Raw genomic sequence first — 10,704 nt, 5'->3', positions numbered from 1 at the left:
AAAGTGCCCATTTTTTAATTTGTTTATAACTATCGCATTTATTGTTAAAATTTTATAAAACCTATGACAAGTTGAGGGTTTTGTCATACTTTAAAAGTGTGCCAAAAGTGGGCGCTGTAGGTGCAATAGTTTTCGCACAATTCTATTTGTTTATAACGGAGGCTCCAAAAGTTATGAACTTTAAGCCTCTGTACAGGCCTTAATTTTCAACCAAACATGATTCTGAAAGCGTCATTGTAATCTTAAAGACGTAATTAAGCGACCTATTAAAAAATATTACCGTTTTTTTGACATTATCATTCTCAAATTATGCATTAAAAGACCGTGCGTTTTTCGCTTATAAACAATTTGAATAACATTTTTGCTATCTCACCGAAAATAAATGCAATGGATAGCTGGCAAAAAATACAGTTTTAAAATAAAAAAAGTAGTCTCTACGACCAACAGGAGCCAAGATAAGATTTTTTTTAAATCGTAGCGCAATTGTTTATAAATATTAAGACTTGAATTTTTCTCAAATTACAGTTTACGACGTAAACTACGATTTCCCGTGAATTGCATTGGAAAATGTGGAAAATTAACGACTCACGAGCCCTGTAAAGAGAAGGTACTGTCCGGAAAAGTTAATTAAGTTCAAATTGATGCGCGCTGTAAATTTTGCAATATCTTGGCTTCTATCGTAGAAACTTATTTTTTTTAAACTGGGGTAGCTCGATGAAAAAATAACAATGGGTATATTTACGAATTCGTAGAATAGCCGTGAACCCCAGAAAAAATTCATCTTTTATACTTACATTTTTTTAATTTACAAAAATGTCACAAAAATTATTGTTAAATGAAATATTAATTAAAATTTAAATTTCGGAATTAATTTACTATTATTAAATAAATAAATGAAGCTATGGTTCATTTAAAAAGTTATTTTTTTACATATTAAGGCAAAGTAAACTTGTTTTTTCAATATTTTGTTAGCTATTTAGTTACGATTTAAATGTAAAATTAAAGTGAAAATTCGTAAATTATTTTATTATTATGTTCCTTTAGACAGTTTTACAATAATCTCGCGGATAGGACTTTTTTCGAGTAAAAATTTAATTTGCTTGGTCTAAGATTGCCTGTGATTTATTCCCTTGTTTATGGGGTTATGGGGTTATAGGGTTATTGGGGTAAAGGTTCATGGCCTTATTAGGTTGGGATATTATTGGGTTAAATGTTTATGGGATCTGGTTAATTGGATTTAGCGTTGGAAGCTTGAGTTTTAAGGTTATATGGTTTAATTGTTCAGAATCTCGCTATTTTGAAGTTATGAAAAATCCTGAGGTGATGGGGTTAAATGAACCTCGGATTCGGAATCAGTGACCCGAAAAACGTACAATAAATATGATCTGACCTTTGGGCCCCGAAAGTCGATTTTTTTGGGTGGCTGTGTTATTTTCTTTAAATGGAATTAATACCAGAACTTATTTATTTTTTATGTAATAATCTTTTGTCCTGAACTTAGTACAAGTCACAAGAAGGAAGTTTTTTCTTCCACCTACAAGTTTAAAATAGAAAACTACCGTTTCATGACACAATAAAATCAAGATCGCTGCCTTTTTCGAATAATCGTGGGCGCCATTTGGTATCTACCTTTCTCATTAGCATGTACTCCTCTCGTTATTCTGATACATGAATCACGACCGTGATTCATCCCGTTGGCGAAAATTCTTAAAAACAAACCAAATTTCTAGGAAGTTAATTCATAATAATGCTAATATTTTTTCGAAGTATTGTTCCTGGTACTTATGAATTATGGTCCATTTACGCATATCAAAGGCAGATTGGTCATCATGCCTTGTCACCATGTACAATCAAATCAGCTCGTAATATTAAACACATAGTCATTGTCGTAACTATTTATTTGTGTCATTATTTAGTACGTCAATTATTTAACTTTACTTTAAGAATATTATAAAATAATTAGAATTAGGTAATTCTAAAAGTGTTATCAAATGAAGTTATATCCCTTTGAAAATATTTGGGAGTTTAAAAAAAAATGCTCCATAGGCAATCTTGTATACGGAAAAAACACTGTTATGAAAATTCATACAATTATGCACAAGTGGGGCTAGGCATGCAAGTAATGAGAAAAAACGACGTTTACGTTTGTAATAATTTTTTACATTTGTGGAATTATTATCAACAAATTACCTGTCTCTTTGTGCTACAGTGGTGTGAATTTTTGTGACAATATTCTCTGCATGTAGATAATTAATAATTATTCGTAAATAAAGTAAAACAGTAATACACTCAAATAGTAGTAATAAGAAAACACGTATGTACATATTGAAGTCATCAAATAATGTTGTAAACTTGCAAAGAAAAACGCCATGATGAGTTTGCAGAAAACTCACCCATCTGATTAATTCGTGTTCACCCTTGTTCAGAGAGATTTTATTTGCAAGTTGATGGTATTTAACTATTTTAATATACAGGTATGCATTTTCTCTTTAGACTAGGTATTTGTATAGATCATAATTTTATTTTCTTTTACATAATTTATTAATTAACTAGCTCGGTTATAGATTTGCTTCTTTAACAGACTTATTTTAGTTTTTTTACCACATTAAACAAAAAACTAGTTTGAAATATTAAAAAAAAAATAAATGGATACGAGGTCTGTTAAGAAAATAACCGAACTTTTTGACTTACGGGCTAATGAAGAGATTTAGTGGTACCTGTAACCACATGTTCTTGTATTTATATCTCATTCAGTTTCGTGATATTGTTATTTGAGTGCAACGTATTTAAGTGTTAGTGACGATTTTTGAAATGTGCGTTGTTCTGGAACAACGATGCAACCTAAAATTTTGTCTGAAATTGAAGAAAATTTTCACCGAAATATTTCAACTTTTCAAACAATTGTACGGAATTGCTCTGNATACCGGCATTCAATTCTACGCCAAAGAATTAGTCTTGAGCAGTTTTCACTTTAACTCTAACTTATTTAACAGCTGAGATACAGACATGTTAAAAAGTGTCACAATGACGAGAAACGCCCTGTAACTTAGAAACAAATGAAGATATCAAATTTCCGATCTGACAGTCGAGTTTGCCATGAAAATCGAGTTCGAGAACGTGGTGTCAGATTTATCATATATTTAGTAGTTTCTGAAATACCCTGAATTCCCATCGAAAATAGACCAGCCTGTACATATTGAAGTCATCAAATAATGTTGTAAACTTGCAAAGAAAAACGCCGTGATGAGTTTGCAGAAAACTCACCCATCTGATTAATTCGTGTTCACTCTTGTTCAGAGAGATTTTATTTGCAAGTTGATGGTATTTAACTATTTTAATATACAGGTATGCATTTTCTCTTTAGACTAGGTATTTGTATAGATCATAATTTTATTTTCTTTTACATAATTTATTAATTAACTAGCTCGGTTATAGATTTGCTTCTTTAACAGACTTATTTTAGTTTTTTTTACCACATTAAACAAAAAACTAATTTGAAATATTAAAAAAAAAATAAATGAATACGAGGTCTGTTAAGAAAATAACCGAACTTTTTGACTTACGGGCTAATGAAGAGATTTAGTGGTACCTATGCCATTGGCAGCTTCCTCTGTAACCACATGTTCTTGTATTGTTGATATCTCATTCAGTTTCGTGATATTGTTATTTGAGTGCAACGTATTTAACTGTTAGTGACGATTTTTGAAATATGCGATGTTCTGGAACAACGATGCAACCTAAAATTTTGTCTGAAATTGAAGAAAATTTTCACCGAAATATTTCAATTTTTCAAACAATTGTACGGAGACGATGCTCTGGGTTGTACGCAATGTTACGAATGATTTTCTCGATTTAAAAGTGGTCGACAGTGAATTGAAGATGATACTCGGTCAGGAAGGTCTTAGATCTCAACTGATGACTCCCACGTTTAGAAAGTCAAAGATCTGGTGCGTACAAGTCACCGACTGTCGGAGATATTGCAGAAGGGATAAGCAGCTCAATTGGATCATGCCATGAAATTTTGACAGAAAAATTGAACAAGCATCGAGTTGCAACAAAATCCGTTCCTCGTTTTATTGTGTCCGAACAGAAAGAAAATTGTGTGGACGTCTGCAGGCAACTCCTTCAAAAATCCAATGACAATGAAACATTCATTCAAATGATCATAACAGAAGACGAAAGCTGTAAGGCTACGACACGACATTGAGACAAAATTTCAGCCATCTCAATGGATTGGCAAATGATCTTCACGCCCACTAAGGTACGATATGCCTAAAAAGTGGCCAAAAATGAAAAAGTTTCTATTTGAAATTTTTTAAGTATCAGGTTGGCAATAGGGATGGTTGGGCTATTCAAATTGGGCGATGGAAACAGTTTGCCGAATTGACTGACGATGCAAGAGGCTTATTATGTTTACCAGACAATATTCCAGTTTCTGACGAAGATGACAATTGACTGACGATGCAAGAGGATTATTGAGTTTACCAGACAATATTCCAGTTTTTGACGAAGATGACAATTCCTGCGATGACTCGAATGATAGTGATGGATATTCAACAGAATAACATGATCAACTGACGAATTTTTAAGAATTGTAATTTGTATGCTTTATAATAATTAAATTTTCGCATAATCAGTGCGGCCAAAATCCCCAATATATCCACTTCCGTTAGTTTATTCCACTTTTGTCAAATTTCATCTTCGCCATATTAGATCCGTCATTTAAAATTCTTCAATTTCAATATGAAATTCGTAATCAGTATTGTCAAAAACCCTGAAACACTTATTTTTGTCAGTTTACTCGACTTTTTTTAAATTTAATCCGCCATATTAGACCCACCGTTTTGAATTTTTCAATTTTGATATCAAATTCATAATCAGTTGGTTCAAAAACCCCAGTATACTTTTGTAGAATTTGGAATAAATTTTTAATTTTGGCCACCTTTTTCGATCCATGTCAAAGTGATCTTCACTGTTTTTTCGACTTTAGTGGATTTGTGCATTTTGAATTCTTGCCTCAACGTGAAACAGTGAACCGTGTGTAGGTACTATCAAACCGTTTTACAAGAGTTACGTGAAAAAATCCGCAAAAAGAGACCAGAGTTCTGACGAAACAACTCATGGTTCTCCATGATAATGCCCCCACACACATAGCTTTGTCAGTCCATCAGTTTTGTGCTAAAAATCAGGTTATTGTCCTCCCTCACCTTCCTTACTCGTCAGACCTAGTTACTTGCGTTTTTTTCTTATTTCCTTAATTAAAATCAATGCTGAAAGGACGCCGTTTTCGGACTTTTGATGACATCAAAACAATTTCGTCACAGACTTTAAAAACCATTTCAAATGAAGCTATCCAAGACTGCTTCGCAAAATGGAAACACCGCTGACAAAATTATGTGAATTGGGGAAGGGAATACTTTGAAAGAGACAAAAACCAGTACCTAATGTACAAAATTAATACTAAAGTTTGAAACGATAAAGTTCGATTATTTCTTGAACAGACCTCGTATGTCAAATCAGTTAAGTTTTTATAGTATATTTCTTCTTGTCAAAATTAAGTTATCAGAAAGTTCTTTATTAAAATATTTCATTATTTTATTATTTCATATTATTTTATTATTAATAAGTGAATAAAGGTTCCTTGTTTTACTAGGTTCAGCTTTGTTATTTGATATACAATCGTGCACAGGTTTATTAATATTTAAGTTATCAATAACAGTTTCTTAACAAGACTAGAGGTATCTTATGGTCTATAATATTTTCAAGATTGACTTTCATCTGTCAGTTTCTTTAGCAGTGTAAGCAATTTTCAATGTATTTTCCAATGGCAATTAACAGCATACTCATTAGACCTACAGTGCGTTCATAAATGATTACAAGCCACGTGACCAGTAATGTTGTTTTATTTCCGTCATGTTGGCAATTAAATTATTAAAACAATAAGATCAAAATTACATTAAAATACAACATTCTGTTTCAGCAGCTGGTGGTTGGTGAAATTTTTTACGATATTTTATTTAACTAATCAGCGATCGCATTGCTCATTGCAAAATAATCATTAATCTTGGTGACATTAAGATTTAGAGGTTTTTAGTTGACAGTACTAGCCTTGCAATGTTGGTTGCCTAAGGTCGGCGGTCACGTGGCTTATAACCATTTATGTATAAGTTGGCCTTGTATTACTTACCTTGGAATATCAAAATTTTTATTTAGAAGAAGCCTATATTTATTTTTGTATCTAGTGCGCGAAATGCTACTTTGGTGGTTTGAATTTTTTNATGTAGTTTGAAGAGACACGGGGGATGGAAATCTTCCACCGTGGCCGAAGGATACGTGGAAGATTCTATCAATAATAAGATTCAAATATCAAATAAAATTTTAGATTGTGAAATTTCAGGATCACATGGTATCACCTCTACCTCAAAAATTAGTAGTGTTTCAACCCCCAAAACCCCAATATCCCGAGCTGAACCTGAATTATCTGGTTTAGGAATAAATATTGGTTCGTGTACTGGTTGTACGATTAATGTTAATATTGTAAATAATAACTAAAGTTATTGTAAAATTCTATCATTATTTTAAAAGTATTTAATTGTTATTCATTTAAAAATAAATAATAATTTGGAGTTTTGCTTCATTTTTTCAAAGATTGAAATACAAAACTCTTATTAATTTACATGCAGTGTGCGAAATACTTCGCACCCTAGTGCGCGAAGTATTTCGCGCACGGTGTCATGGTAACGTAAGAATCCGAAAAAAAGTGTCACTTCGCATATTGTTGTCAATGCGCAAACCTTGTCATTTTTTGACGTTTGTAGAAAAAATATATTTTAGCATGGAGTTACGGAAAAAGAAAACACGTTTGATTAAATGAGATTTTCATTAACGAATTATTTTGAGTGCTAAATAAAAGATGATTATTTACGGTCAAATACAAATGTGCTTACGTGACATGTAAAACGTAAAATAAATTGCAACAGGGGCTCGCAATATTTGACCATTCTAACGAGACTTTTGACATTTGTTGTCTGATGATTTATTCTTAGTAATTCTCAATTTATGAGGAGATCTATGGTAAATAAAACACTTCTAGCGACAGTGATAAATTCAAAAGAACTTTACTTTCACGGTGCTTCTGCTGCAGAAATAATATTCTATATGCTAATATTTATTTTAATTATTTTATTTTAAAATGTTATGTTCAAACTAACCTATTGTATGCCACCGATTACCTTGAGGACTGTAATGCTTCTAGTTTGTATCTTAAAGTGGAAAATGAAATTGTCTTATCGTGGAACCGTTGTTTAAGATAACTCAAATATTTGGTAACAGTAAGTTTCAGGTCATTTCAAAACTGGTAGCAGAAAAAATATGAATGCGTGACGGGCGTAAGTGCATTTCACGATATCTCGGATACGACAAGGGTCGTCAACCGCACTTTGGTACAGTTTTATCTTGATGTATGATATAGGAAGTCCGGAATAGTTCGACCGGTTTAAAATTTGCAGGTTCTTTTCTTTCAGTTTATGTTTTTAAAGAACGTACAGCGTTGGGTATGAAGGTGCGTACGTTACTTTAATGTTTTATTTCTATTTTAAAGTTAATTCAAACAAATTAAAATACATACAATTTGTTTTTAAAAAATCTTATCAAATGAAACAATGTTCTTCGCTTCGGTACCAGAAATCTAGGTATGCAAAAGATATGACTCCTCACTGCGGATATAGTCCTTTATAAAAATTGTGGATTAAAAAAAAAAATAATTGAACTCGGATTTAAGTCTTTTACAACTCAATTTTAATGATTTTTCAATTATAATTCAAGTTTATTACGAGTAATAAATGCAAGGAATTAAAAAAATCACTCAACTGAAACCGTTGTGGCAAAATTTTTATTTAAAAAAGTAACTGAACTTATACCGGGTGGGGCATTTATCTTGAGATAAAATAATATCTGGGTTGGACTCGATTATTTTGGAAAAAGTTGCAGACAAAACCTGTATGACATCGAAGAACCCATTGAAAGGTCCATATTACGATTTTGATTGATTTTTTAAAATGGAAACACCCATTTTTTACTTCAGATTTCGATTGGAAAACGAAAAAAAACTTTTTGTTCTTATTTTCACGATAAAATATATAAATATACTAGCGAACCCGACAAACGTTGTCCTGTTCAAACGTTAAATTAATTAAAAAAACATCTATCGAATCTAAACCATTCTCGAATCCACTTGAACACACACAAAAAAATTCATCAAAATCGGTCCAGCCGTTTAGAAGGAGTTCAGTGACATACACACGCACAGAAGAATTATATATATAAAGATAAAGGTAAAAAACAAAAAAAAAACAAGAAGTACCTTGTTGGGATCACTTTTTTTTAAATGTTTTATACAAAAGTTGTAGGGCGAAAAGGGGGCTATCTTGACATGACCTTGACTTTGACTTCTTCAAGGTCATTTGAAGATCAAATTCAAAATTCAAAATGGGACCCTCTTTTTGACTTCGGAAATTACAAGAGCGGGAAGTTTTAAAATAAGATATGAACTTAACCTCAAGAACAAGATCAGATATCAACATAGTTATTCCTTGGTAGTGCTAAAAGTAGAATATAATTATACAGTTTTTCAACCTTAAAATGACCTTGATATCTGATCTTGTTCTTGAGGCTAAGTTAATTGATCTTCAAACGACCTTGAAGTCAAGGTCAAGGTCATTTTCAAGGTCATGTCAAGATAGCCCTTTTTTCACACTACAACTTTTGTATGAAACATTTTTTTTTAAAGTGATCCCGACAAGGTACTCCGTTGTCTCAAGATTCTTAGATTCTTGTTTTTTTGTTTGTTTTTTATGGCCAAAATATGAATTAAATCGAAAAAATAATAAAAACAAAAAGTTTTTTTTTCGTTTTTCAATCGTAATCCGTGGTAAAAAATGAGTGTTTCATATAAAAATATCAACTTCTGGTCTTAAAACGCCACTTCTGGTCTAGACCGGAAGTCGTAATATGGACATTTCAGTGCCACAATGTTTTCAGTTTACTGATTTTTTTTTTAATTTGTCCATTTATTACTCGTAATAAACTTGAATTATAAATGAAAAATCATCAAAATTGAGTTGTAAAACACTTCAATGTTTTCAAAAAATCAAATTAGGTATATGCATAAAAGATCACTACATTCAAATACAAGTCAATTATTATATTTTTTAAACCCACAATTTTTATAAAGAAACAATACCCGCATTGAAGATTCATATCTGCATAACTAGCTTTCTCTTTTGTCTCAAGATAAATGCCCCACCATGCCGGATTTCATTAATATTGAGTTTTTGTAAAAGTGTCATGGGAACCAACCATATATTTCTTACTAGAGTAGCCTCTTTAATTCTTTGTACTTTATTTTTGATCGCCCTGTATAATTTAATATTGATTTGCTAATATTGACATTAATATAGCCCGCGGTGTAGTTGTTTCTAGCAACACTGGTTAGAATTGTTTTCGAACTTTAGGCGACAGTCGTGCAAAAAAGTACCTGGCAAATTTTAGCAGGTCTCTTCCACAGTAGTAGCCATTTGAATGGCATAGTGGAAGTCGGCACGACAGACAGACAGATGGAGCCGTTTTGCTTCGCGTACTAAATAATTAACTATTTGTATTTCATTTTCAAACAAGAATCAACATTTTTTCAAAAATTTATGTTTTTTAAAATTTCCGTAAAATTTCGAAATTTGTGTTACTTCTCCATAATTTCTAATATCTGTTACACCCTGTGGAATTTTAAAATATTAATTGTAGTATGAATCTTCTGTTTAAAAAAATATTTAATAGTAAATTTTGAAGCAATGTTAAACACATGCATGTGTGGTATCCAATCTATGGGAAGTAATTTTAACAAAATCTTTAGTCATACATTGTCGAGCGGTACTATCAACAAGTTCTTGAAAAAAATTTTGATTACAGTATAAAAGCTTCACTCAACGGTAACTGGCATTTGACACTTAGTAAAATGGTAATGTGTTAGCGGAATATAATATAATGAACATCTTGAGGTGTGGGGACATGTATAATATGCCATTAAAATCAAATAATTCGACGAATTAATAATAAATAATTCGATGTAATGTGTTTTTTCTTTTTTTTCAGATAACATGAAGAAAATAGCTATGAAAAAGGAGAAAGCGGAGAAGTAATTCGCGTAAGTATTTTCTACCGAATTTCTGCAACTCGCAGCACTTATTGCTTCCTTAAAATAAAAAAAAACTTTGCTGGATGTTGTATAGAATAAACTTAAGAGCAGAGAGCAATAAAAAATAACAAGAATTTGTTAGAAACATTGTTGAAAATTTATGATATGAAATGACGAGCCAAATTTTTAATATAGATTTATTAATATACAACACGTTTTATGGAAACGTACAAGATTATTTTTTTTACTGAAAACGATCTGTGCATTTCAAAGAAAAATAGCTGTTATATCTAATTTTATAATATAGTAACAACATTATTTTTGAAAAATGACATAACGTCACTAGATTTTCGTATTGGAATAAAATATGTAATAGATACTGGGCCTTATATTACACTAGAAAATAGTTTGGTGTACGATGTAGTAATTTTTTTAACTGGAAAGTGTTGGATATAATATGTTGACACAACATTTAGTTGTTTTAAGTTTTTCAATACGTATATTCCCTGCACAAC

General features: G+C 31.4%; 1 protein-coding gene across 1 annotated transcript in view; it reads left to right on the top strand.

The window, feature by feature from the left end:
* LOC108905290 overlaps window positions 1–10,704 on the top strand; it is a 282,262-nt gene that overhangs the window by 186,207 nt on the left and 85,351 nt on the right. The window contains exon 4 of the mRNA XM_018708092.1: window positions 10,147–10,198. The gene's annotated coding sequence lies outside the window, so the exon portion shown is untranslated. The remainder of the gene's footprint in view (window positions 1–10,146; window positions 10,199–10,704) is intronic.

The sequence above is a fragment of the Anoplophora glabripennis genome, unplaced genomic scaffold, assembly GCF_000390285.2.
Source record: "Anoplophora glabripennis isolate ALB-LARVAE unplaced genomic scaffold, Agla_2.0 scaffold245, whole genome shotgun sequence".
Taxonomy (NCBI): Eukaryota; Metazoa; Arthropoda; class Insecta; order Coleoptera; family Cerambycidae; genus Anoplophora; species Anoplophora glabripennis.
The sequence above is the reverse complement of the archived record's forward strand: the minus strand, read 5'-3'. Positions and strand labels throughout refer to the sequence as shown.